This window comes from Halichoerus grypus, chromosome 5, assembly GCF_964656455.1.
Source record: "Halichoerus grypus chromosome 5, mHalGry1.hap1.1, whole genome shotgun sequence".
NCBI classification, from domain to species: domain Eukaryota; kingdom Metazoa; phylum Chordata; class Mammalia; order Carnivora; family Phocidae; genus Halichoerus; species Halichoerus grypus.
In genome coordinates this window covers 131,706,851-131,731,143 of record NC_135716.1, presented here as the reverse complement: position 1 = coordinate 131,731,143, position 24,293 = coordinate 131,706,851, and the positions used below count along the sequence as shown (strand labels likewise).

Sequence of the window (24,293 nt, the reverse complement as noted above, 5' to 3'; positions counted from 1 at the left end):
TGGCTGCCCTCTGAACAATTCTCCTTGCTGTCTGGATCAATGTTAGTAAGACTTTGTCAATAGAGGACCCTAGTGACAATGGAAGTTAATAGCAGCAAGAAGACACTTTCCTTCTGGGTCTTGTCCTCCATGTTTATATTTGGCATGGATGCCCTATAGACCTCACAGACCAGTCTCAACCACACCCTCAAGCCTTGCTCTCCCCGCCCAGTGTTTATTTCCCAGAGCTCCTGTTATGCTTTTTTGGTAGCCCTGTCTGGATCCATTTCTCCCCACCAAATGGCTGCTCCTGAGAAGCCCCAGTAGGCTGCTTGCATAGCAGCTATGGTTGCATTCTCAAGCAACTTTTTCCATCATAGAGATCTAAGCTCCATAGAACAGCTCCAGCCTGCTCATGTTTTCCAACCATGGTTGATCATTTGTAAAGACCAGTTCTGTCCTGTGCCCTCTGGAAACTTTCTTTAACACTGTGATGTAGCCTGTTCCAATGGGAGCCATGGTCTCTTTTTAAAAAGTCTGAATTTCAGCTTTGAGCTGAAGCAGGGGGTAGTAGGGAGAGACTCTTAAGTCCTCAGTTCTTTTAGTTTTCATTCTCTCTCAGCCTATAAACAACAGCTGTTTTTGTTTGTTTTGTTTTGTTTGCACATTCTACTTATGGACCTATTTACTTCTTTTAATAGTCAGCTACCTTTGACTAGTGACCAAATTTTTACATTGAATTTTCTTGGTTCTAATAACTGGTTTGGTTTCTGTCTCCTGGCTAGATCCTGACTAATATACTCTAATTCCCAGTAGTGCTTCCCATTGTTTATCATTTCTGGTGTTCTTTATTCCTTTCTGTGATTTCATCTGAGATAATTTTCTTTATATGAAGAGCATCCTTCAGTATTTTTTAAACTGCAGGGCTCAGTTGGTTAAGCGACTGCCTTCGGCTCAGGTCATGATCTGGAGTCCCAGGATAGAGTCCCACGTTGGGCTCCCTGCTCAGCAGGGAGTCTGCTTCTCCCTCTGACCCTCCCCCCTCTCATGCTCTCTCTCTCAAATAAACAAATAAATAAATAAATCTTAAACTGCATGTCTGCTAACAAATTATCTCAACTTTGTCTAAAAATGCTTTATTTTATATTACTTACTAATGAATAATTTTGCTTTGTGTGGAATCTGAGGTTGAAGCTACCTTCTTTTCAGCACTTTAACAATGCAATTTGTTGTCTTTGGCTTTATCATTTCTATTTATGAGTAAGCTGTTAGTTTCATTGATGTTTCTTTGAAAGCAATGTCCCTTTTCTGTGGTTATTCTTAAAGTTTTAAATTGTGTGTGTGTGTGTGTGTGTGTGTGTGTGTGTGTGTGTGTGAAGTAGATATTATTACTAAGTGCCTAACAGTGGTCTGCTTGACATTTCTTCTTAGGTTCATAGAAATCCCTGAATCACACTGCCTGATATCTTTAATTGGGGTTTTAGAAAATTTTTAACTGCTATTTTTTTCAAATATTACTTTTACCCAGATCCCCTTTTTCCCTCCTTATGACTCCAATTATATTTATATTAAATCTTTTCACTATGACCCTTTCACTCTTTTGTGTATTTTCATCCTTTCTCTTTGTCTCTGTGTATCAATTTGGAAACCTTACATTACTCTGTCTTCTAATTTACTGTTGCTTTCTTCTGCTGGTCTAATTGGTTGTTATAACAAATCTATCAAGTTCTTTATTTCCATTATTATATTTCTCACATAAAGCATTTCCATAAGAATCTTTTTTTTTTTTACACAAACCAGCTCTCTCTCAACATTTTCCTTTATTTCCATGAACATTTCAATAATAATTACTTTATGTCTGTGTTCCATTACTCCAATATCTGGATCATGTGTGGGTCTATTTCTGTTTCAAACTTTCTTGGACATTTAGTTCTGCTTCCTGAAATGTCTGTTAATTCTTGATTAAATATCAGAAATTTTATAAAATAATTGTAGTGCCTACCTTGTTTTGCTTTTTGGTGTTTTATTTTTTATTTTTGCATTGCCTTCAAAATAAAGTAAAAATTCTATATCTAAAGAAAAGGAAAGTTTACTTGTATACATTTTTTTTTTTTTTTGGTATGTGTATTTCATTATAGGGTATAATTCTAGAATTAAAGTGTATAATTAAAGTTACTATTTAAACCACAATATATTCACTATTGGCTTTATTATTTTATTTTGACATCTTCTAATACCTTTCTATGTGAGAGTGCATGGAATGTATTTTTTGAAAAGCTCGACCAAAGGAATCTCAAATAAATATTGTCTTTATTAAGGAAGTAGGTTGCATTTGGAAGAGATTTGCTTTTGTCCTGAGGCATTCATGATATAAATATAGAAGAGATAATCATATTTTAAGTCTAACAATTGCTATTAAAATGAATAAAAATCTACCAAGCATTTGAAATTTTTATAGACTATTAAGTCAGTAACACATAGGTCATTGATAGATATTTAAAGTCTGGGTATATGTCATATCATTTACTGTTTTAAAGTCAGAGTATTATATATTGAAAAATACTTGTGGAGAAAAAACATCTTTAAAAAGCTGTGGAGATAAAGAAAGATAGAGATGGGGAGAGAGACAGAAGAAAGGATTTATAACAAAAAATAAATATTTCAATGAACTCCATATTCTATTATTGGGGAAGAGTTGTATTTATATCAGTCATATCTAAGTATAACAAAACAGTTCAGTATGCTGAAGACAGGGTATTAAAGTAGAAGTGTTTGGGCCTGAATGTTAACAGAGGCAGGCTTCAAATTTGAGTCTGGAAAAAGGTATTTTCTTCCTATGTTCTAGTTCTATATCTATACTTTCTGTGGGTGTAAATAAGCAGCCCACTTTTCATAAGCAGTACTGTCAGCCTGAGTTGATTTACCTTGGAACCACGCTATATACTTTTAACACCTACTCTCTCCTTTGGAGTACCTCAAATGTCTCAATGTTTAGACAATAGACATTGACCTATACAGCTTTAGGGACAGTGGACTAGGATATTGTGGAATCTCTATGTTTTTAGTAGCAGTACTGTTAATTATGCAATGGTATAACTTATGTGAATAAAATTAATGTTCTGTGTCTTTCTGAGTCCTACAAAATAGCTAAGCAGTTTTTTTCCCAAAACCTAAAGTTATGTTTCTGATGGTCTAAGTTAACATGATTGTGTATCAAGGTGTTGATTGCTAACTTTAGGATCTATAAAAAATATTGAACTTTGGTGAGGAAAAAGAGAGTGAATGATTACAAGGTAGACACTCAATAAAGCTTGTTAAATAAATCTTTGATGTTGCTTGTAGAAATTACATATAAAGCATTGAGCATTATGGACTGAAGTTCCTACATTTCAAGAGATATTTCAGGTATAAAAATTATCACACTATTATGAGAAAATTAATCTATTTTTTTAAAAATTAATTTTTGGAATAAGAATTATTTTATAACAGTAGGAAAAAATAAGAAAATGACGAATTGAAAATTCTTCATAAACACTTCATTTTGAATACTTCTGTTCATGTCTTCAGAATTTCTTTTCTACTTATCAATGAGCATAATTTTTTTTCTGTATTTGGTCAATAGTCAAGTTTTTGTTGGATTTAAGAGGCATATATTTTTGTATTACAAAAGTATTTCAATGTTTCTGGAAAATATATCTTACGGCACTCTCAATGGGCATTTCTACTTAGAATTTCTTTGAAAAAGTTTGCCTTGTTAGTTTCATTCCATCCAGACCTGTTCTGTGGAAGGAACTCTGTTAGGCACAAGGGATACAAAGATGAGTAATATAGATTTCCTGTCATTAAGAAATGAGACATAAATTTGCAAGAGGATGCACTGGATTAGTTTATGTATGAATTTCATCCTGGTGTTCTAACTTATCTTCCAGGCTCCTAAGGAAGAAATTTTCTATTTATTTTAACAGATTTTACATCAAATCATAGTAGTGAATCAAAGTAATGTAAATACGAGCTTTTTTCTTTCTTCTTTTTCAGAATTACAGGATTTTTGCATAGATTAAATCATAAAAAATAAACTCTTCTTCATAAAAATAAAAAACTATGTCTCACAAAGTAAGTAACAAAGCACTTCCAAAATCTTCAAAGCATTGTGTGTGTGAGATTTTTAGATTTTCTGTATAAAAAGAGTTCCAATCAAAATGAGTTTGTGAAATATTTTTTCTTATTCCTTAATTCCCTCAGTGAATAATCCCAATATACATGAAATATCAAAATTTTTGAGGAGTCCTTTGATTTAAAAATTCTATTTAAGTTTGTTTAGTCTAGCATTTCCCACTTACTTAACCGTAGATCCTCCCTTGTGAATACACACACACACACACACACACACACAAATAATACATTATGGAAAACAGTGGAATAAGTTAGAGTTCACACAGCAAAGAAAATAACACCCAAGTTTTTATTCTGAGACCTGAGTGCTCTTGACTAACCACACTTGCCTGGCCAAGTAATGATAGGACAGTAAAGTTATCATTCTCACATGAAGATTGAGTCCATGGCCCAGTAAGGCAAAAGACCAAAAGGTGGGATATTGACCTTTTTGCATAGATCAAAGAAAGAAGCTGTCGTAGAGAGGGCAACAAAAGTTTCTAGAAAAAGCCTATGTAATAGTTAACAACAAAGGCTGTGAACCTAGACTACTTGTTTTCCAGTCAACTACAGTCACTAAAAGTGTGACCTTGAAAAATTTGCTTAATTTTTATGTGCCTAAATATTGTTATATGTAAGTGGAAATAGTAATAGAGGCTCCCATAATCACATATCATAATCACTAAATTAGTTAATATGATTAAAGTACTTGGAACAATGTGTAGCACATAAGAAAAAGTACTTAAGTGTATAAATAAATAATCCTCACAATTCTTTGACTTTGTTGGGTCTCATAGTTGATGGATTATCTCCTTCCAATTAAGAAATCCATTTTTTAATTTTTTTATAAATTCAAGCACACTAGGCTGACACCTATCAAATATCATGTTTGGGAAATTTATAAAATGTGTTTATGGCGTGAATAATAAAAGGAGAAGAGGAAGGGGCGCCTGGGTGGCTCAGTCGTTAAGCGTCTGCCTTCAGCTCAGGTCATGATCCCAGGGTCCTGGGATCGAGCCCCAGCTCCCTGCTCCGCGGGAGGCCTGCTTCTCCCTCTCCCACTCCCCCTGCTTGTGTTCCCTCTCTCGCTGGGTCTCTCTCTGTCAAATAAATAAAATCTTTAAAAAAAAAAAAAAAAAAAAGGAGAAGAGGAAATGTTTCTTTATTTATTTATTTATTTATTTGAGAGAGAGAGAATGAGAGCGAGCGAGCACATGAGAGGGGGAGGGTCAGAGGGAGAAGCAGATTCCCTGCTGAGCAGGGAGCGCGATGCGGGACTCGATCCAGGGACTCCAGGATCATGACCTGAGCTGAAGGCAGTCGCTTAACCAACTGAGCCACCCAGGCGCCCCGGAAATGTTTCTTTACACAATCTTCAGCCTGTGTTCTTATTCAATATCTTGGGGCATGTTCACTGGAGAAAACCAACTAGCCTTATATAATGAGAATAACAGATTATTTTCTATATTGGTCCCTGTTGCCTCCAAATATTTGCTTGTGCACTTGGTTATGCAATATTAATAATAGCAGCATATTTACTGAGTGCTTACCATATGCTCTGTGCTCTTCTTACGGATTTTAATGTAATTTTTTCACTGAATTCCTACAAGAATCCTACAAGTTGGGTATTGTTGTTATACCTTTTTTATAGAAGGAAAAATAATGAGAAATGTCTTCTTACTACTAAACATAGGTTACAGATAATGAGTATTCACAACTTGTCAGTTTATACATCAAAAGTGGTATCTTTTTTGATTCTCACCAAACCCTGAAGTTGCTTTTATTATTCTGTGTTGCAGAAACAAATTGAAGGTCAGTGAGGTTAATTCACTTATCCATGTTCACAATGAAAATGGTCCACTTATCTCTTTAAAAATGGGCTAAAATATCATCTGAACATGAAATACACATATCTTTGCCACTGAGGCTAGAGAAAGAAATGTTAGCAGTAATGATAGATACATATGAGGTTATCAAACACAAGAAGGTCTCCAGTGCTGATCTAGAAAAACAAAACATAATTCAGAACAAACTTTAATGGGAATTTTTTTCTTACTGCTCATTTTCACTGTGCAGAGGCTGATTATGGATTCATTTATCTCATCAAGAACAAAACACGGGGGGAGTTGCTTTAGTATGTACTAAATAGGATAAACAGGAAATGAACATTTATGTAATTCAGTATTTCCCATGCAGGTACGTGCACATCTCTAAATTAAACATAGGCCTTTGAACCACTGCTGCAATTATAGGAATCATCGAGGAAAATTTATAGTGATTTCTTATTGTATCTACTTATATTTGGTCTCCCTGTCAAAATAACATGGAGCAACCTTCAACAGCATAAATATATACCTCCTAGCTATGGGCATATTTTGAAATCACTCCAACACCTTCAAGTTTTAACAGAAAATACATTATTTTTCTGTTTCTATGCAAGAAGCTTACAAGGAGTCTGTCTCCACAGGAGAAAAATAAATAAATGTCATGACTTTGTAATTATCATCTTGAAAACTTTCACACCTTAGTTTATCTATTTAAGAAAAAAAATCTTTACAATGATTCAGGTACTGTTTATTTCATTGTAAAGGTTGAAAAACCATCAACTAATTGTCAAGAAAAATCCGAGTTTATATTCAAGGTATCCAGCATTAATTATCTTGAAAATGCAAAGAAGACCTTCTAGTTCACTTCTAACTTATTCTAGGATTTAGATCTACTGCCTAAAATTTGAAAAATTGTTGAGTGACAATTAAATTTCCTTTGAATACAAGTTATGCAAACTAAAAAGAAATGTGATTCAGCTCTCTCTTATTTATATAAATGCAAGGAAACAGGAACCCAATGTAAATAATACCTGAATTAAAAATCACAGCACATTCAGAGTACTTCAAGTAGTTAGTTGTGGCCACTCTGTGGAACATAGAATTCTGGGCTCTAGCAGTAGGCTGACTTGTATTTGAGTTGTACCCAGCTATGTCACTAACTCGTTATGGGACAATGGGCTAATAACTTCACTTTTCATAATCTCGATTTATGTAAATTTATGTAACATCAGAATAATTATAAATATTAATTGATTATGAAATATACATTAAAATTATATATTACATATCTATAAATATTACTTAGTTCCCAATATAAAGGAATGTCATAAAGCTAACATGAAATAATGAATTCAATGTCCACATTGTGCACTGTAAATGGTAGATACTATTATTACTTTGGTTAGATTAAAAATCAGATTTAAACTGGAGGATTCAGAGCCACAGCTTGCAAAATCTGTTATGCCATGTAAGGACTTTAGATTTCATACTGTGGTAGACAATAGAAAGTCACCAAAGAATTTTACCCAGAAGAGTACTGTGATACACTTTGCATTTTAAAAAATCATTTTGTTTACAGTATGGAGGGTGAGTTGGAAGGCACAATAAGGAAAGCAGTTACAAGACTTTTTCAATAGTCCATGAGAAAATAGTAAAGGCTTGAATCAAGTCTACCACAGAAACAATGAAGAGAAAAGAATCTGTATGAGATTATATGGAGCTGAAATAATGGAGCACAGTTACTAACATAATGTTGCCACATGGAAAAGGGAGGAACCAAGAATGACACCCAGCCTCCAAAAAGATGGTCAGGATAGCGAATACAAGAGGAATACAAGCGAATACAGGATAGCGAATAAATAGGATAAGAATACACACGGGTGGGGAGGTGAAAGGGGAGAAGGGTTGAACTAGATGTATAAAGTAAGGCTGGTTTTGAAGAAGTAGAATTCAAGTTGCCTGTAGAACATAAAAGCACAGAGGTCTATCACACAATTGGTTACACTGGTTTCAGCTTGGAGTTCAAGACATATACTAAGTAGATGAAGTTACAAGATCATAAGTAATTGCTTCTAGAGATTAGATAGAGTGATGAGAAGAGAGCTAAGAGCTGAACTTTGGGAAACATCAAAATATAAAAGATAGGCAGAAGAAAAAGGACTTAAAATGGAGACTGAGGAGGCACATCCATGTAGTACCAAGGAGATCAGGAGATAGTGATACCAAGGAAACCAAGGTGAAAGTCTGTCAAGAAGAAGGAAGTGGTCAACCCTGCTAAATGTTGCGGGCAAGTAAAATAAGATTAGGAGAAAAGAAATACCATATGACTGGACAATTATTGGGTTGCTTGTGATATTTACAGTTTTATTGCAATAATGGGTACTGTAATCGGATTGTAGAAGGTTGAAGTATGAATGAAACATTCAGGCAGACTTTTTTTTCCAAAAAGGAAATAAAGACCCCACCCCACCCCCAATCTTTCTCTCCTTCTCTCTGTCTCAACCCTGGTTCTTAAAACCTACCAAACATGTTGTGAGGAAGCGTAGGTCACATGGAGATTCTACTTATAGGTATTCTAGCCAACAAACCCAGCTAACGTCACAATGCTAACACCAGCAGCAACTGCTTGAGTAAGCAAACTTTTCAATGATTTAGCGCCGTCTTTGAGCTGTTCCAGCTGATACATTTGAAGCAGAGATGATCTATTCTCATTGAGCCCTTCTCAAATTGTAGATGAAATATTCTAGATGTTTTAGGCCACTGAGTTTTGGATAATATTTTACACAGCCATAGTGAATTGTGTAGACATAAAGGGAGAGAAATCATAAATTTAAATTATTCTTTGAAAGTAGTTAGTATCGAAGAATTGCACGAGAAAGAGAAATTAACAACCAGATGAGGATAGAGGGTCAAGAATGTTTCAGAGTTTTTCATTTTCTTATTAAAATGGGATCACCATGAGCCATATAGGATGTAACATGATGCATGTTAAGAAGAGGAAAAAATGGTGCAAATTCTGTATCCTGGTGAATCTAAAGGATATCAGATTGAGAACGTAAGTGGTGTGATTAGTTTGAATAGGGAAACTGATATTTGTACATATATGGGTCCTCTTACATGTGGGGAAAAGAAGCTAATGAAGATTATTCTCAATATTTTAAGTCATCTCTACAAAATCAGAGGCAACATCATCTGCACTGAAAAAGAAGTGGTAATTCTATATATAAAATATATAAAAAGATATAGGTGATGGGGGAATGAGCAGAGTGAATAAAAGCATCAGAGAGCTGTTAGCCTATAAATTGTTCATATAGTAATATATGTATAGTTATAGTAATATAGTTATCAAACACCACCAAAGTCTCCTTATACTCAGTCCTTAACCCTAAGGTAATCAATATATAATCACCATTGATTAGCTTTTTCTATTCTGCTATTTTTGAAATATATATAAACAGAGTCATAGAGTAGATACTCTTTTGTTTTGGGTTATTTTGCTCAACATTATGCACATTAGATGCATACATGTTTTGCATATAGGAACAGTTTGTTCATTAACATTGCTGAATAACATTACATTACATGAACATGAAATTTATTTTTTTTCATTTAATATAGGTGGACATTTTGGATGTTTCAAACTTGGGGCTATTAAAAATAAAGCTTCCGTGAATATTCTTGTGCATGAGTTTGCTGCAAATATGAATGACTTTCTGTTAAGGATATACCTAGAAAAGGAATTGCTAGGTTAATAGGTATGCATACTTTCAGCTGCTGATCTTATCAAACAGTTTTCCCAAGTGTTATAGCAGTTTACGTTTCCATAAGCAATGTATGTGAGTGTATGTAAATTCATGTTTCTTCACGTTCTTGCCAACAGTTAGTGTTACTGATCAACTTTCATTTTAGCTGTGCTGGTGCATGTGTAATCCTTTTCATTTTTCTATCTGGTTTCTTGCCCATTGTACTAAATATTTGTAATAATATTTTTATTTTTTATTTTGTTCTTGTTTTAATTCTGGATCCAAGTCTTTTTCAGGTATATGCACTACAATTTTTTTTTCCTATTCTACAGTTTGCTTTCTCCCTCTCAGTGGTGTCCTTTGAAGAACAAAAGGCCTTAATTTTAATGCCTTCTAATTTATCTGGATTTTCCTTTGTTGGTAGGGTTCTGCATTCTATTTAAGAAATTTTTGCTTATCGTAAAGACATAAAGATATTCCCAAAATATCCCATTGCTAGAACTTCAAGTTTTAAAGTTTGCTTTATATCAACAGTACATTCTGAGTGAATTTTGTGTAAGATTTGAGGATGAGTTCAAGCTGTATTGTTTTCCATACAACTGGCCTAGCACCATTTATTAAAATACATTCTTTCTCCATGGTGCTAGTGTCATCTCTCTAAGCATGTATGTCTCAATCAGCTTTTGGACTCTATTCCATGGGTCTGTTAGTTTGTCCAAGATGCAAGAGCACCGAGTTGGTACTCTATTTATGACCATAGCCTTTATACTAAACTTTGACTGGTGGCAAACTCCAAGCTTTGTCCTAAGATTGTCTTGGCTAGGAGCACCTGAGTGGCTCAGTCAGTTAAGCATCTGACTCTCGATTTTGGCTCAGGTTATGATCTCAGGGTCATGAGATTGAACCCTACCTTGGGTTCAGCATTGAGCATGGAGCCTACTTAAGATTCTCCCCCTCTGTTGTTTGCTTGCTCTTTCTGTCTTAAAAAAAAGAAAAGAAAAACATTGTCTTAGCTATTATTTAATCTTTGCACTTTCATTGTATTAGAATAACTTGACATTTCCACAAAAATAAAATCCTAGTGTGATTTTGATTGAGATTGCTGTAAACCTATGAATAATTTGGAGACAATTGATATTTTTATAATATTTAAACTTCTAATCCATGAAATTATGTGTTGTCTGGAGACTCATTCATATCATTGCTGATATTGTTAATTTGTTCCTTTTTATGACTGAGTAATATTCTGTTGTTGAATGTACTACAGTTTGTTTATCCACTTTCCTACTGAAGGACATCTAGATTATTTCCATTTGTTGGGTATTATGAATAAATTTTCTATAAATATTCTGGAACAGATATTTTCACAGACATTTTTTAATACCTATCTTGAGTAAATACTGAAAATGGGAATTAATTGGCCATTTGTATATCTTTTTTGCAAAATGTTTGTTCAATTCCTTGCCCAAATTTTTAAGTAGACTGTTTGCCATTCTATTATTGACTTGTAGAAGTTCTTTATGTATCTTAGATACCACTTATATGTTAGATATGGTTTTAGAAATATTTCTCCTAGTCTTTGGCTTGCGTATTTATTTTCTTAACTATGTCTTCCACTGAACAGAAATGTTTAGTGATAGGGGCGCCTGGGTGGCTCAGTCGTTAAGCGTCTGCCTTCGGCTCAGGTCATGATCCCAGGGTCCTGGGATCGAGCCCCGCATCGGGCTCCCTGCTCCGCGGGAAGCCTGCTTCTCCCTCCCCTACTCCCCCTGCTTGTGTTCCCTCTCTCGCTGTGTCTCTCTCTGTCAAATAAATAAATAAAATCTTTAAAAAAAAAAAAAAGAAATGTTTAGTGATAATAAAATCTAATTTACTAAATTTTCTTTTGTGGTCATTAATTTTTGTGATTGGTCTAAGGAACTTCTACCCACCTATTGTTTAAAAATATATTTTCTTTTTTCTCTTTGAAATATTTTCCCCCTTTGAAATTTTTATCCTTTAAGCTTTAATGAGTAGGTCTACAATACATCTCAAATTAATTTGTGTTTATGGTATAAGGTAGTAGTTAAAGGTTATTTTTTGCCATATATTTCCAGTTAACCATTTGCTGAAAAGGTTTTCCTTTCTCCACTGGATTTGATACCTTTGTTGAAAGTGAGGTTTTGTTTGTGAACTCCTTATTCTATTGCACTAATTTATTTATCAACCCTTATGCCAACAACACACTGACTTGATTTATAGTAAGTATTGAAGTCAGGTACTATAAGTTCTCTACCTTTGTACTTTTTCAATATACCTTTGGATATTCTGTCTTTTACATTTCCATATAAAATTTCAAATTTCCAATCAATGAATAACATGTGTTAGGTCTTCTTAAACTTTGTTCAAAAGCTTTTTTTTTCATATTCATAATAGAAGTCTTGTACATCTTTTATTACATTTACTACTTTGTTTTTTGTTGCTATGGTAAAAGGAATTGTTTTTTAAATATTATTTTCCAAATGTTTGCTACTTACATACAAAAATTGCACATAAAAAAATTTATTTTTCTGTATTAATCTTGTGTCCTACAACACTGCCAAATTCAATATTCAGTTCTGTACTTGTTTTGTAGATTTCATACGATTTTCCACATAAGTAATCATGTTATCTGTAAGAAGATTCGTTTTTCTTCCTTGCTGATCTGTGCCCATTATTTTTCTTTTTTGTCTTATGGCTAGTTTCTCTAGTGCAATGTTAAATAGAAGTCATGAGAGTGTGAATCTTTGTTCTCAATTTTAGAAAATGTTAAATATTGTATTATTGAATATAATATTTTTCATATAATTTTTCAGAGATATATTTATAGACTGACGACATTCTTTTCTATTCTAGCTTGTTGAGAGTTATTTTTAAAGTCAATCAAGTGTTGAATTTTGCCAATGCTTTTTCTTTCTTTTTTTTTTTTTAAGATTTTATTTATTTATCAGAGAGAGAGAGAAACAGAGGCAGACAGAGGGAGAAGCAGGCTCCTTGCTGAGCAAGGAGCCCGATGTGGGACTCGATCCCAGGACCCTGGGATCATGACCTGAGCTGAAGGCAGAGGCTTAACCGACTGAGCCACCCAGGCATCCCTTGCCAATGCTTTTTCTACAGCATTGAATATACCATATATTTTTTATTTTTATTACAGTGTTAAAATGGCATATTACAATGGTTGGTTTTAAATTTTAAATCAATCTTGCATTCCTGGGATAAATCTACTTAGTCATGATTTTGATATATTGCTGTATTTGATTTGCTAGTATTTTGGTAGTATTTTTACCAATATTAATAAAGATTTGGGGGGTGAATTTTCTTTTTGTGCTGTCCATGTAAGATTTTAATATTAGGACTATGCTGGCTTCATAAAATAAGTTGGTAATTGTTCCCTGCTATTTTGTTTCCTGAAAAATTTTAGACTGATGATATATCTTTATTAAATATTTAAGAAAATTTTCCAGTGAGAACCTGTGAGTCTGGAGTGCCTGTAGAAGATTTTGGATAAGAAGTTAAACATCTTTGAAAGATATCTATATATATCTATATAGGTATATCTATATAGATATAAAAGATTAAAGGTATAAGGATATATATGTATGTGTGTGTGTGTGTGTTTTATTTTGTGTCAATTAGGCTAGTTACATTTTTCAGATACTCATTTTTTTTATCTAAGTTGACAAATTTGTTGCCATAAACTTGGCCATAAAATTCCCTTATTATACTTTTAATATCTGTAGACTCTATAATGATAATCCTTTTTTTTTCATTTTTTATTAATAGTCTGTATCCTCTCTTTTGTGCTAAGTCTAGTTTTGTTACTTTTCTTTATTGCTACCTTTTCTCTGTTATTTTTTTCCCTGTTACTTACTTTGGCTTTAATTTGGTTTTTTCTACCTTCTTAAGTTGGAAACTTAGGTCATTAATTTTAAATATCTTTCTTTTTCAATATATCTTTTTAAAACTACACATTTCCTTTTTTATTATTATTATTATGTTATGTTAATCACCATACATTACATCATTAGTTTTTCATTATTTCTTTTTTTAAAATTTTTTATTGTTATGTTAATCCCCATACATTACATCATTAGTTTTAGATGTAGTGTTCCATGATTCGTTGTTTGTGTATAACAGCCAGCGCTCCATGCTAGCACTGCTTTAGCTTCATCCCATATATTCTGATATACTAGATTTTCCTTATCAATTAGTTGGACATATTTTATAATTTCCCTTGGATTTCTTCTTTGACCCATGGATTATTTAGTAGTATGTAATTTAATTTCTGAGTATTTGAGTTTTCCCTAGTTATCTTACTGTTGTCTAATACCTCTTAGGTTCTAATTTAATTCCATTGTGGTCAGACAGTATACTCTCTATAATTTTAATTATGTTTTAATTTATTGAGACTTATTCTATGGTTTAACATATAGTCTATATTGATGAGCATCCTATATGCACTTGAAAGTATATTGTACAATTGCTGGATATAGGGTTTTGTAAATATCAATTAAGTCAAGATGGTTGATAGTGCTGTTCAGATCATCTATGTCTTTATCGAGTTTTTTGTCTAAGTATTCTATTAATTGACGGAAGAAAAAAGTAAAAGCCTTTATGCCGAATTGTCTGTTTCTCCCTTTAATTTTGTCAATTTTTATTTCAAGTATTTCGAAATTTTGGTTAGCTGCAGAGACATATATGATGGTTAGTTCATCCTTATGATTTGACTCTTATCACTGTGAAGTGTTCTTCATTATCTCTGGTAACACCCTTTATTGTGAAGTCCATTTTATCTGATATTAATATGGTGATTCTAGACTTTATCCTTGCTGTTTGCATATCTTTTCTATTTATTTTCAACTTCCTTCTGTCTTTATATTTAAAGTATATCTCTCATGACAACAGATAGTTTGGTCTTGCTTTTTTCAATCCATTCTGATACTCTCTGACTTTTAATTAGAGTGCTTACTACATTAAACTTTAATGCAATTATTAATGTGATTGAATTTAGGCCTTATGTTTTTTGTTTTGTTTTGTTTTGAATTTTTTTATTTTATTATGTTATGTTAATCACCATACATTACATCATTAGTTTTTGATGTAGTGTTCCATGATTCATTGTTTGCGGATAACACCCAGTGCTCCATTCAGTACATGCCCTCTTTAATACCCATCACCAGGTTAACCCATCCCTCCACCCCCCTCCCCTCTAGAACTCTCAGTTTGTTTCTCAGAGTCCATAGTCTCTCATAGTTCGTCTCCCTCTCCGATTTCCGCCCCCCCCTTCATTTTTCCCTTCCTGCTATCTTCTTCTTCTTCTTTTTTTTTTTTTAACATGTAATGTATTATTTGTTTCAGAGGTACAGGTCTAAGCCTTATGTTTTATTTTTCATTTGCTGTTTGACACTGCTTCCCACTCTGTGTTTTTAGTCTCTGTTATTCCTTTCTTGCCTTTGTTTAGGTTATTTGAATATATTGAATTCCATTTTAAGCTCTCTGTTGGTATTTTAAGCTATACTTTTTTGTGTTGTTATTTTTGATTGCTTCTCAAGGTATTTCAATATACATCCAAAATGTTATGTAGTGTACTTAGAGTTAATATTGTACTATTTCACACAAAATAATGTAGAAACCCTGTAACCTTGTAGGTTCATTTATCACCATTCATCCTTTATGCTATAGTTATGTAATATTTCTAACGTATATTATAAAACTCCACCAGAAACGCCACCAGAATTTCTAACATATATTACAAACTCCACCATTTATAAATGGTACGTGTTATTTTAAAGGAATTATAAGATATTTACAGTCTCCCAGATATTAAATAAATTGTGATGCTTTTTATTTTCTCCTGAAGAACCAAATTCCTATCTGGCATAATTTCCCTTCAACTTTAAGGACTTCTTTTAAAAATTCTTACAGTGTAAATCTGTTAGTGATAAACTCTCTTAGTTATCTTTTAATTTGAAATATCTTCATTTTGCCTTTTATGTTGAAGAATATTTTCATTGCATGTAGAATTCTTTGGTGAATTTTATTTTTCTTTTAACACTGAAAATGTTACCCTTTATCTTCTTGATGGTCAGGGGTCAAGAATCCCAAGGTCATGATTACTACCTCCCCAGGCCCCAGTTCCCACCTCAGATTTTTGCAAAGGCACTGAAGTTGATGTTCTGGGGTGCCCAGTGCATGAACTGTGGCTGGTATGAGATAGGGGCACTGGTGTAAGCCTGCCCAGCAAAGTCACCAACATGCTGGTTGTTCATGAGCATCGAGGCACACCTGTGGGGTTCATTGTCAGCTATTTATCTTTCAGCCTCACTGCTTATTCTATACTGTGAATGTGATCATGTGTCATGATGTCTCCAACCTGGACACCATGTCAGGCCAATCCTTACCTCATAATATATGGCTTCTCTGTCCACCTGGGCGAGGGAATGTCTGACATATTCTGGTACCTGTTCCCCGTGCCCAAAGATGACAAACATCTGGTCATCACCATTTCAAACCAAGATAACTACATCTCCTTTCATGTATGTGATCCACTTGGGCACAGTGGAGCAAGAGACTACAGCAAACATGGAATGGTCCGGCACCCCCAGACCAACACCACACGCAAGAGGGTCTTCCTGAGTACTGAGTGAGCCCGCTTACCAGTCAGTACATGGACTTGGACCCAAGAGATGGGGAGGAGTCAGAAAAAACTCTGTGTGACACACAAACACACACATGCATGCACACGTCAGTGGTATTTCTTTTTCATCACTGCAGATAGCTCTATACTTGCTATAAAATCCTTGAAGGCTAACTCCAATCTAGGTCTTCTTGCATATGGCCTCCATTTTGTCTTTTCTCTTGCAATTGGATCACATTTTCCTGTTTTTCATTTTGTTTTGTGTTTTTGTATCATTATGGACATTGTGACTGCTGTGTTTGTAACTCTGGCTTCTCCTAAAGGGTTAGGATTTGTTTGTGTTACCTATTCTTTCTCTTGATCCTATTTCTTCATATGTCAAAAATATAGTTTTTAATGTCATATGTTGCATCTGAAAATTTATGGGCTTGGATAATGTTATCTCCCCTTAGAGATGATTTACCCTATTCTCTGATAAGCAACAGAAGGCATATCAGCTCAATCTGATCATGGACTGAACTAACTTAAAGCTGGTTTTCAGTGTCTTAAGCTCAAACTTTTTCTTTTTTGCCCCTGTTCCCACAGTATAGCTCTCCAGGGGTCCCAATTGACAGTGTGGGCTCTATTTTAAAGCCCTCATTCTTGGGAGTTTCTAAACTTCATTTCTTTTCTCAACAGTGGAAGACTACCAAAATTCTACTCTGCTTCACAATCACTTTTTGCTTGATTTCTTAGCTTCTTGTCACGTGCAGCTGAAATGGCAAATGTTTTGGAAGGTAAACCAGTGTCATCCAGTGTCAAGGTGACTTATTTGCACCTTTGTTCTCACTGAGATCTTAAACTTTCAAATTCAGGCTGCTTTGGCCACCCTAAACTCAACTTTTATCTTCCCAGACTGGAGAGATCATTCTGAAATTCTACTGGCTTCTCTGCCAGTATCTATTCCCACAAGCTTCTTGGTCTTTTGGTCTCTTGACCTATGCAGAATATGAACAAATGTCCTAAGAGAAAAAACAACATGCAGAAAGTTAGGCACACTTTAATAAATTTCCCTTCTCTGCTTGATGTGGCCCCTCACACCCTGGTACATTAGAAGCTCTCTAATATCTTTATCAAGATTTTAGTGGAGTATTTTTCGTTGTTGTTGTTTTGTTTTTTAATTATTCTAGGTTGAAAGTATTGGTCTGCTACCTACTACTCCATCATAGCCAGGAGACTTACCTAGAATGAATATTTCTAAGAAATCGCTAAAATTACAGGCATACCTTGTTTTATTGTGCTTCTCTTTACTGTGTTTCAGAGACATTGTATTTTTTACAAACTGAAGGTTTGTTAAACCCAACATCAAGCCAGTCTATCAGCACAATTTTTTCTATAGCATTTTCTCATTTGTTCTCTGTGTCACATTTTGGTAATTCTTGCAATATTTCAAACTTTTTCAATATTATTATTTTTTTGTTGTGGTGGTCTGTGATCAAAGATTACAACTCATTGAAAGCTCATGATGTTTAGCATCTTTTAGCAATAAAGTATTTTTTTAATTGAGGTATGTACATTGGTTTTGAGACATAATGCTTTTGCACACTTAATAAATGACAATACAGTGAAAACCTAACTTTTATATGCACTGGGAAACCAAATAATTCATTTGACTTTATTGTGATATTTGCTTTATTGCAGTGTTCTGAAACTGAGCCTGCAATATCTCCGAGGTATGCTTTTAATTTTATAACATAAATGTTTATGATCACATTATATTTCATTGAACTGATGTTCTATAACTTTGTCAACATCCTCCTATGATATTTATGATGATCTCATTTAAAAAATTTTTGCAGTTGACATCTAAATTTATATAGCTTTTTCTGAAGAATTATTTTTTCAGAATTAATTCAAAAATATTGTGCTAATCTGCAACACCACTTACAACTGTAATTGTTGCATTTTTATTTCTAGTTCTCCAGCATTAAAGACTTTTATAATGGGATGCCTGGGTGGCTCAGTCAGTTGAGCATCTGCCTTTGGCTCAGGTCATGATCCCGGGGTCCTGGGATGGAGCCCCGTGTCGGGCTCCTTGCTCAGTGGGGAGCCTGTGTCTCCCTCTCCCTCTGCTGCTGCTCCCCCTGCTTGTTCTCTCTCTCCCTCTGCCAAATGGATAAATAAAATCTTTAAAAATTTTTAAAAATAAAGACTTTTATAATAATTAATTTTGTATGACTTAATAATTATAAATAACATCTTATTTCAATGTGGATTCTCTTTGGTCACTGGGGGTTCCTGGCTGGCTTAGTTGTTAGAGCCTGAGTCTCTTGATCTCAGGGTCATAAGTTCAAGCCCCACATGGGGTGTGGAGCCTACTTAAAAAAATAAATAAATTTGAATTCTCTTTGATCACTTACAAAGTTAAAAACTGTATGATATTTGGGGCATGGGGAGTAATTTCAAGGACTGCATGTCAATAGAGCTATTAGGTTACTATCCATAATTATAACAATGGATCAATCCATTTCTCCAGTTGTTTGTGGTATGTTTTCCCTTGTATTCTTCTCAGAATTTTGCACAATATCTAAGACATAAGATGTACCCATTAAACATTGATCAACCTGAATACCATCTTTACTTTTCTTCTTAAATAATTTTAGACCATCTTCAAATAACATTTCAGAGGCTTTAGTTATACATGGTACAAAATTGTGGCTTATCGTTTTAAAGCATTTACCATATGTCCAATAACCTTCCTTGCTGGATGCCTCATTCTGATCTATTTTATCATCATGAAAAATAATATTCATTAGTTATATATCTGTTATCTAGAATTATATTGGTAGGTTTTTCTTTTATCTGTAGCAAACTGCAAAGGGGACACAACTATATTCCTGGACTTGAGCAGACACATAATAATGGTTTTGAAAAACGAGGACATTATTCATGGCTTCTAGATAAAGCATGTCAGCCTGAGTTTTTGATTGGAAGAACAGTCAGTTCTGCTCAACCATCAATCTCTAAACTCCTATCTTTCTGTAAGCAAAGATAATGTAGTCAACTTATCATCAGTAATATGGTTTTGAGTTGCCTTTTTGGGAGTAATAACCAATATCCAATGATCTTTTCTTGTAAAATTTCTGGACAAGCTGAAATTGTGGCAAAGCAGTTTATTGTTATTAATGATATTTTCAGGAAAAAACATTTTCCCAATGTACTTTAAAATGTACAATATAGAATACCCTTTAAAAATTCTTGATAGGTTTAAAGTTACTTGGAAGCATAAAATACATGCATCTTGATTTTCTCATAAAACCAGTATATTTGCTATATTAAATTTAGAAGTATAGTTTATTTAAGCAGTAGCTACAAATGTCCTAATTAAATTTTCTTGTAGTGTTGTTGTTTTTTTAAAATCTGAAACCATAAGCTACTTAACATTAAAGATTTCAGAATCTCTTGAGGTATTGAGAAGCAAGCTAAAATTTGTGAAAAAAAAGAAAACATATTTGCTAAATAAAAATAAACATTTTTAAAAAGGAATATGTACTTTGGATCTACCCTTTACCAGAGAAACAGACAGGTAAAAAATAACTTTTTTTAATAAGCAAAAAAATACAGTAAAAAAGTCCTTTAACTCTTGAAATAAAATTGCATTTATTTGGTCTTATTTTCAGACTAGAAAAAAATCTCTAAATATATTTTATTCCTCCGCTATTCAATGAATAAATACCCATTCCATCATTTCTTTTATATAGTTATCTATACTCTGGGATTTCATGGCTGATGAAAGACATACATTTCAAGAGGTATCCAGGGAAGTCAGTGTTACTTTGACACCTTATCATTTTGTCAAATTGAAGACAATAAAAACATCAACCAAGAAAACCTAAGATCTACAAATATCATTTCCCAACAGAAAGAATATCTTACATCAAAAAAAAAAAAAAAAAAGGAAAAAAAAGATGCAGTCTCAGTAAAAGGCTTTTCATTCAATATGTTTCACTTTGTAGAAAAGTCATTATAGCTTTTAATTTTTTTTTCAATTTTAGCTTTATCATATAATATTTTGTTTCTAGAACTGATTATTGGTTACAGGATGGGTTCACTTTGTCTCATAAAACAAAGATTATCTTTAAAAAAAAAAACAAAACTTCACAGACCAGAGCCAATTCCCAGACTGACATATACCTAATCTAAATACCTCCAGCCACTAAAAAATTATTATTATTATTGAAGTAAAAAGGTTGGAATCATATTAGTAATTTCTAGATGTCTTTCTGCCACATTTTATCATTTTTAGGGACTCCTTAAACCCAAAGCTTTGAATATATTGAAAGCAACTTTCTATAATTTAATGGGCTACTTTATTTCTTGATTTTCATCTGAATTCAAGCAGATAGGTGAGCTTAAGATAATGGCCAACATCTTTGAAGCAAGAAGCAATAATCAGAGGCTTTACCCACAGAGTGCCAGAAGGCTTTTCTTGGCAGCATCTGAGACTGCATTCCCAGATCAAATAGCTAACAGTGTACTCTGTTCTCTAACTGCTGAAAATATCTTTCCACCTTGAGTTCTCATGTGCAGCATGGTTTTCTATCCTATTGAGTACCATAATAGCGTAGCCCTTATCTAATGAGAAGTGTCCCTGGAGGCAGACATGAATCTTGCTTGCTTTTGAGAGTTGTATTATTTGTCCTTGGTTACAGAAATAGTGATGATCTTTTCCTGTGTAATTTAACATCCTCCTCCTGCAACATTTGTAGGAATCACTCTGGGGGAGTAAGAGCTGAGTAACAGTATTACAGCACTTAACCAAAGGGATTTAGTTCTAATATTATTCCCATCCTATTTATTTTCCATGCTGCTACAAAACTTCTCTGCAAATATGTTCATTGCCTTTATATTGGCATCTTGTAATTTTCAGGGTAAAATACAAGGTCTTTGTGGCATGGAGAAACTTCCTGACCTGATTCCTCCCTGCCCTATCTTCAGGATCTGCGATCTTTTGCCATGACCCCCACCCCTGCAACTGAAAACTGCAACTGCATTGAACCACTAGCTCCCCAAAGTCCCCCACTCATTCTTACCTCTGTGGCCTTGTGCTGGCTACTCCCTTAGCCTAAAATGCCCTTTCCTACCACGCTTCTCCTGCATTCTGTACAGCAGTAATTTTCAAATAAGGTTCCCCTAACTGCCACGCCCCTCTGCGTTACCACAGCGCTCTGTGCACAGCTCCAGCCCACCACAAACCACACTTGCATCGGAGCTTATGTTTTGCCCACCCATAGATTGTGAGTATCTTGAAAATGAGGATCTTATGGCATCCACCTGTGTATCCCCAGCATTTTGCACAGTGCCTGGCATATGGTAGTCTCCCTGGAAAATTTATTTTTCTTCTCCTCTACTTTGATAATTGCTAAATACTCTTTCATATGATCCCTTTTTCAACCAGCTGAACACCTTTATAGGAAAACTGACAAGAAACCGGGATGGAAATTGAGAGAAACAAACCTACCCGCCCCCAATACCTATCAAAACAACACAGTTAACCTCATTGCTGAAGTTGTCCAACCACATAATGACTGAAATCACAGACCTTTCGATATCCCTTGTCTTACCAGGAATAATGGGCATTTCCCTTTGTGATAGTGCAGCAATGTTTGATACTTTTGTAAAGATACATCGAACTCTACTACCAGTGACAATCATAGCGCCTACGTGACCACTGTAGATAGAACAATGACAACTGTGAAGTCAGGGTAACAATGAATTTGTCACGCTCTTTTACAGTGACAAGTCAAAAACACTACTTTATATTTTCAGCTTCTTGGTGAGTACAGTTTGTATTTTCTTTAAAATATTTCCCAGTCATCATACTGATGGATTGACAAGCTCAAAATAATCTTCTCACAGAGAAAATTCAGCAAAGCTTCACAAACCTGGTTCAAAATCTAGTGAAGTTCAGAAAATAAAAGAAAGTAGATGAAAGAAAATAGTGTGTCTTTATTAGGGCATATTCCACTTAGATTAAGGAGAAAAGTCAAAAGACATTTCTCTGCATAGGATCATCCCAACTTTATACCCACAAACACATGCATTATTTTTTTTTGGTGCAGCAAGATAAAAAAATGCTGCCAATGAGAATTGTAAAAACAAAACATGGTTTGATTTTTTGTTTTGTTTTGTTTTGTTTTTTTACTTAGGAATAACCTGTCAGTAACAATCTAGTGACCACCCATTTTAATTAAAATAATCCAACTAATTTTTCTTTGTAACTCTATGCAAATCTGTTGCTATAGATATGACTATGAATTAGCCTTACCATTCTCAGTTGTATTCGATCACATGTGTTGTAGCTTGTGCTGAAGCAGAGTATCATAAGAGGGAAATGTTAGTACTAACTCTTTGCCAGGCATTGGGTCAGTTTCACTACATGATTATTCAATCATTACAAGTATTCTATAGGTATTTATATCTGCTTTTTACAGAGGAGGAAAATGTAGCTCAAGTAAATAGCCCACCCAGGATTAAAACCCAGGTCAAAGTGACTTCAAAGCTCCTATTCATTTCATAGTGTCATATTATCCACAAGACACCTCACTTGTGATTTCATCTTCATGTAGTCCATGTCAACACTGAGCAGGATAACCTCCAATGGGTTTGTTTAGGGCAGCCATGTGACTTGGTTCTGCCCAATGACATACGAGCAGAGGTGTGCTGGAGGTATATCTGGTCATGATCTTATTGCTCTTAAAAAGAGACACATATCTGAAAAGGCTACATTCTATGTGATTCTAACTATCTATCATTGTGGAAAAGCCAAAACTATGAGAACAGTAAAAAGGTCAGCGGTTGCCAGGGGATAGAGAGTGGAGAGAAGATAAACAGGCAGGGCACAGATATTTAAAGCAGTGAAACTTCTGTATATGGTGGATACATGTCATTATACATTGGTCCAAACCCATAGAACATCCAACACTATGAGTGACCCCTAATATAGGCTATGGAATTTAGGTGATAATGATCTGTCAGTGTAGGTTCAGCAAGTGTAACAAATGTACTAACGTAATGTGGGATGTCAGTAGTGGGAGAGGTTTTGCACGTGTGCAAAGGGTTATATGGGAATTTTCCATGCTTTTCACTCAATTTTCCTGTGAACCTAAAACTATTCTAAAAAAAAATAAAGTTTATTACTTTAAAAAATAAGCACAGACCTTGTAATATTATGTCAAATTACCAAAATTATTCTGTAAATGTGAAAGTAATATGTAGAAATACCCATAATTTTTAAAATTTGGAGCACATTGATATAGTGACAGTGAATTTGTTTAGATCTGTATCTTACCTGGACAAAGTGATTTTGAATCAACTTATTCTGTTGTTTGCTTATTTCACTTGATAACTGTTGACTAAGGTAGCAATTATAATTTTACTTCCCAAAAAGGACAGCAATTGGGAACTATTTTCATAAACCACAATTCAGCAGTTTATACTTTTCTCATTAAATTGGCAGACCACACTCTCAATGAATGATCCACCACTTTTACCAGAAGTGTTAGAATTGAAGAATATTCCTTATATGCCAATTTATTTTTCTTTGGTTTTGGACAGTTGCATTGCTGTTTATCTGATTAGAGATAATCTCATAGTAGGGCTTTAAAAGTCTTAAAATTATCCATAGAAGTGAAGGAGCATATTGCTGTTGAGTGTGTGTGTGTGTGTGTGTGTGTGTGTGATATTATGGTTTTACTCTGTTCAACAATAGTGCCTTGTACCTTGGTAGGGACCTTCAATTCTTACCTGGGACCTAGTGTGAGACAATGCACACAGCCAACATGATGAAGTGGGGAAAATAATTTCCCAATTCTAATACTTAATGTTGTGTAGGGCCTAGCTACTTACCTTTTTGTGCCTCAGTTTATTATTTGTCCAACATCTTTTCTGGTAATTAGG

The 24,293-nt window shown here is 34.2% G+C and overlaps 1 pseudogene; it reads left to right on the top strand.

The window, feature by feature from the left end:
• Positions 1–15,827: 15,827 nt before the first annotated feature.
• LOC118551230 (U3 small nucleolar ribonucleoprotein IMP4 pseudogene) lies at positions 15,828–16,365 on the top strand (annotated as a pseudogene).
• Positions 16,366–24,293: the final 7,928 nt, after the last annotated feature.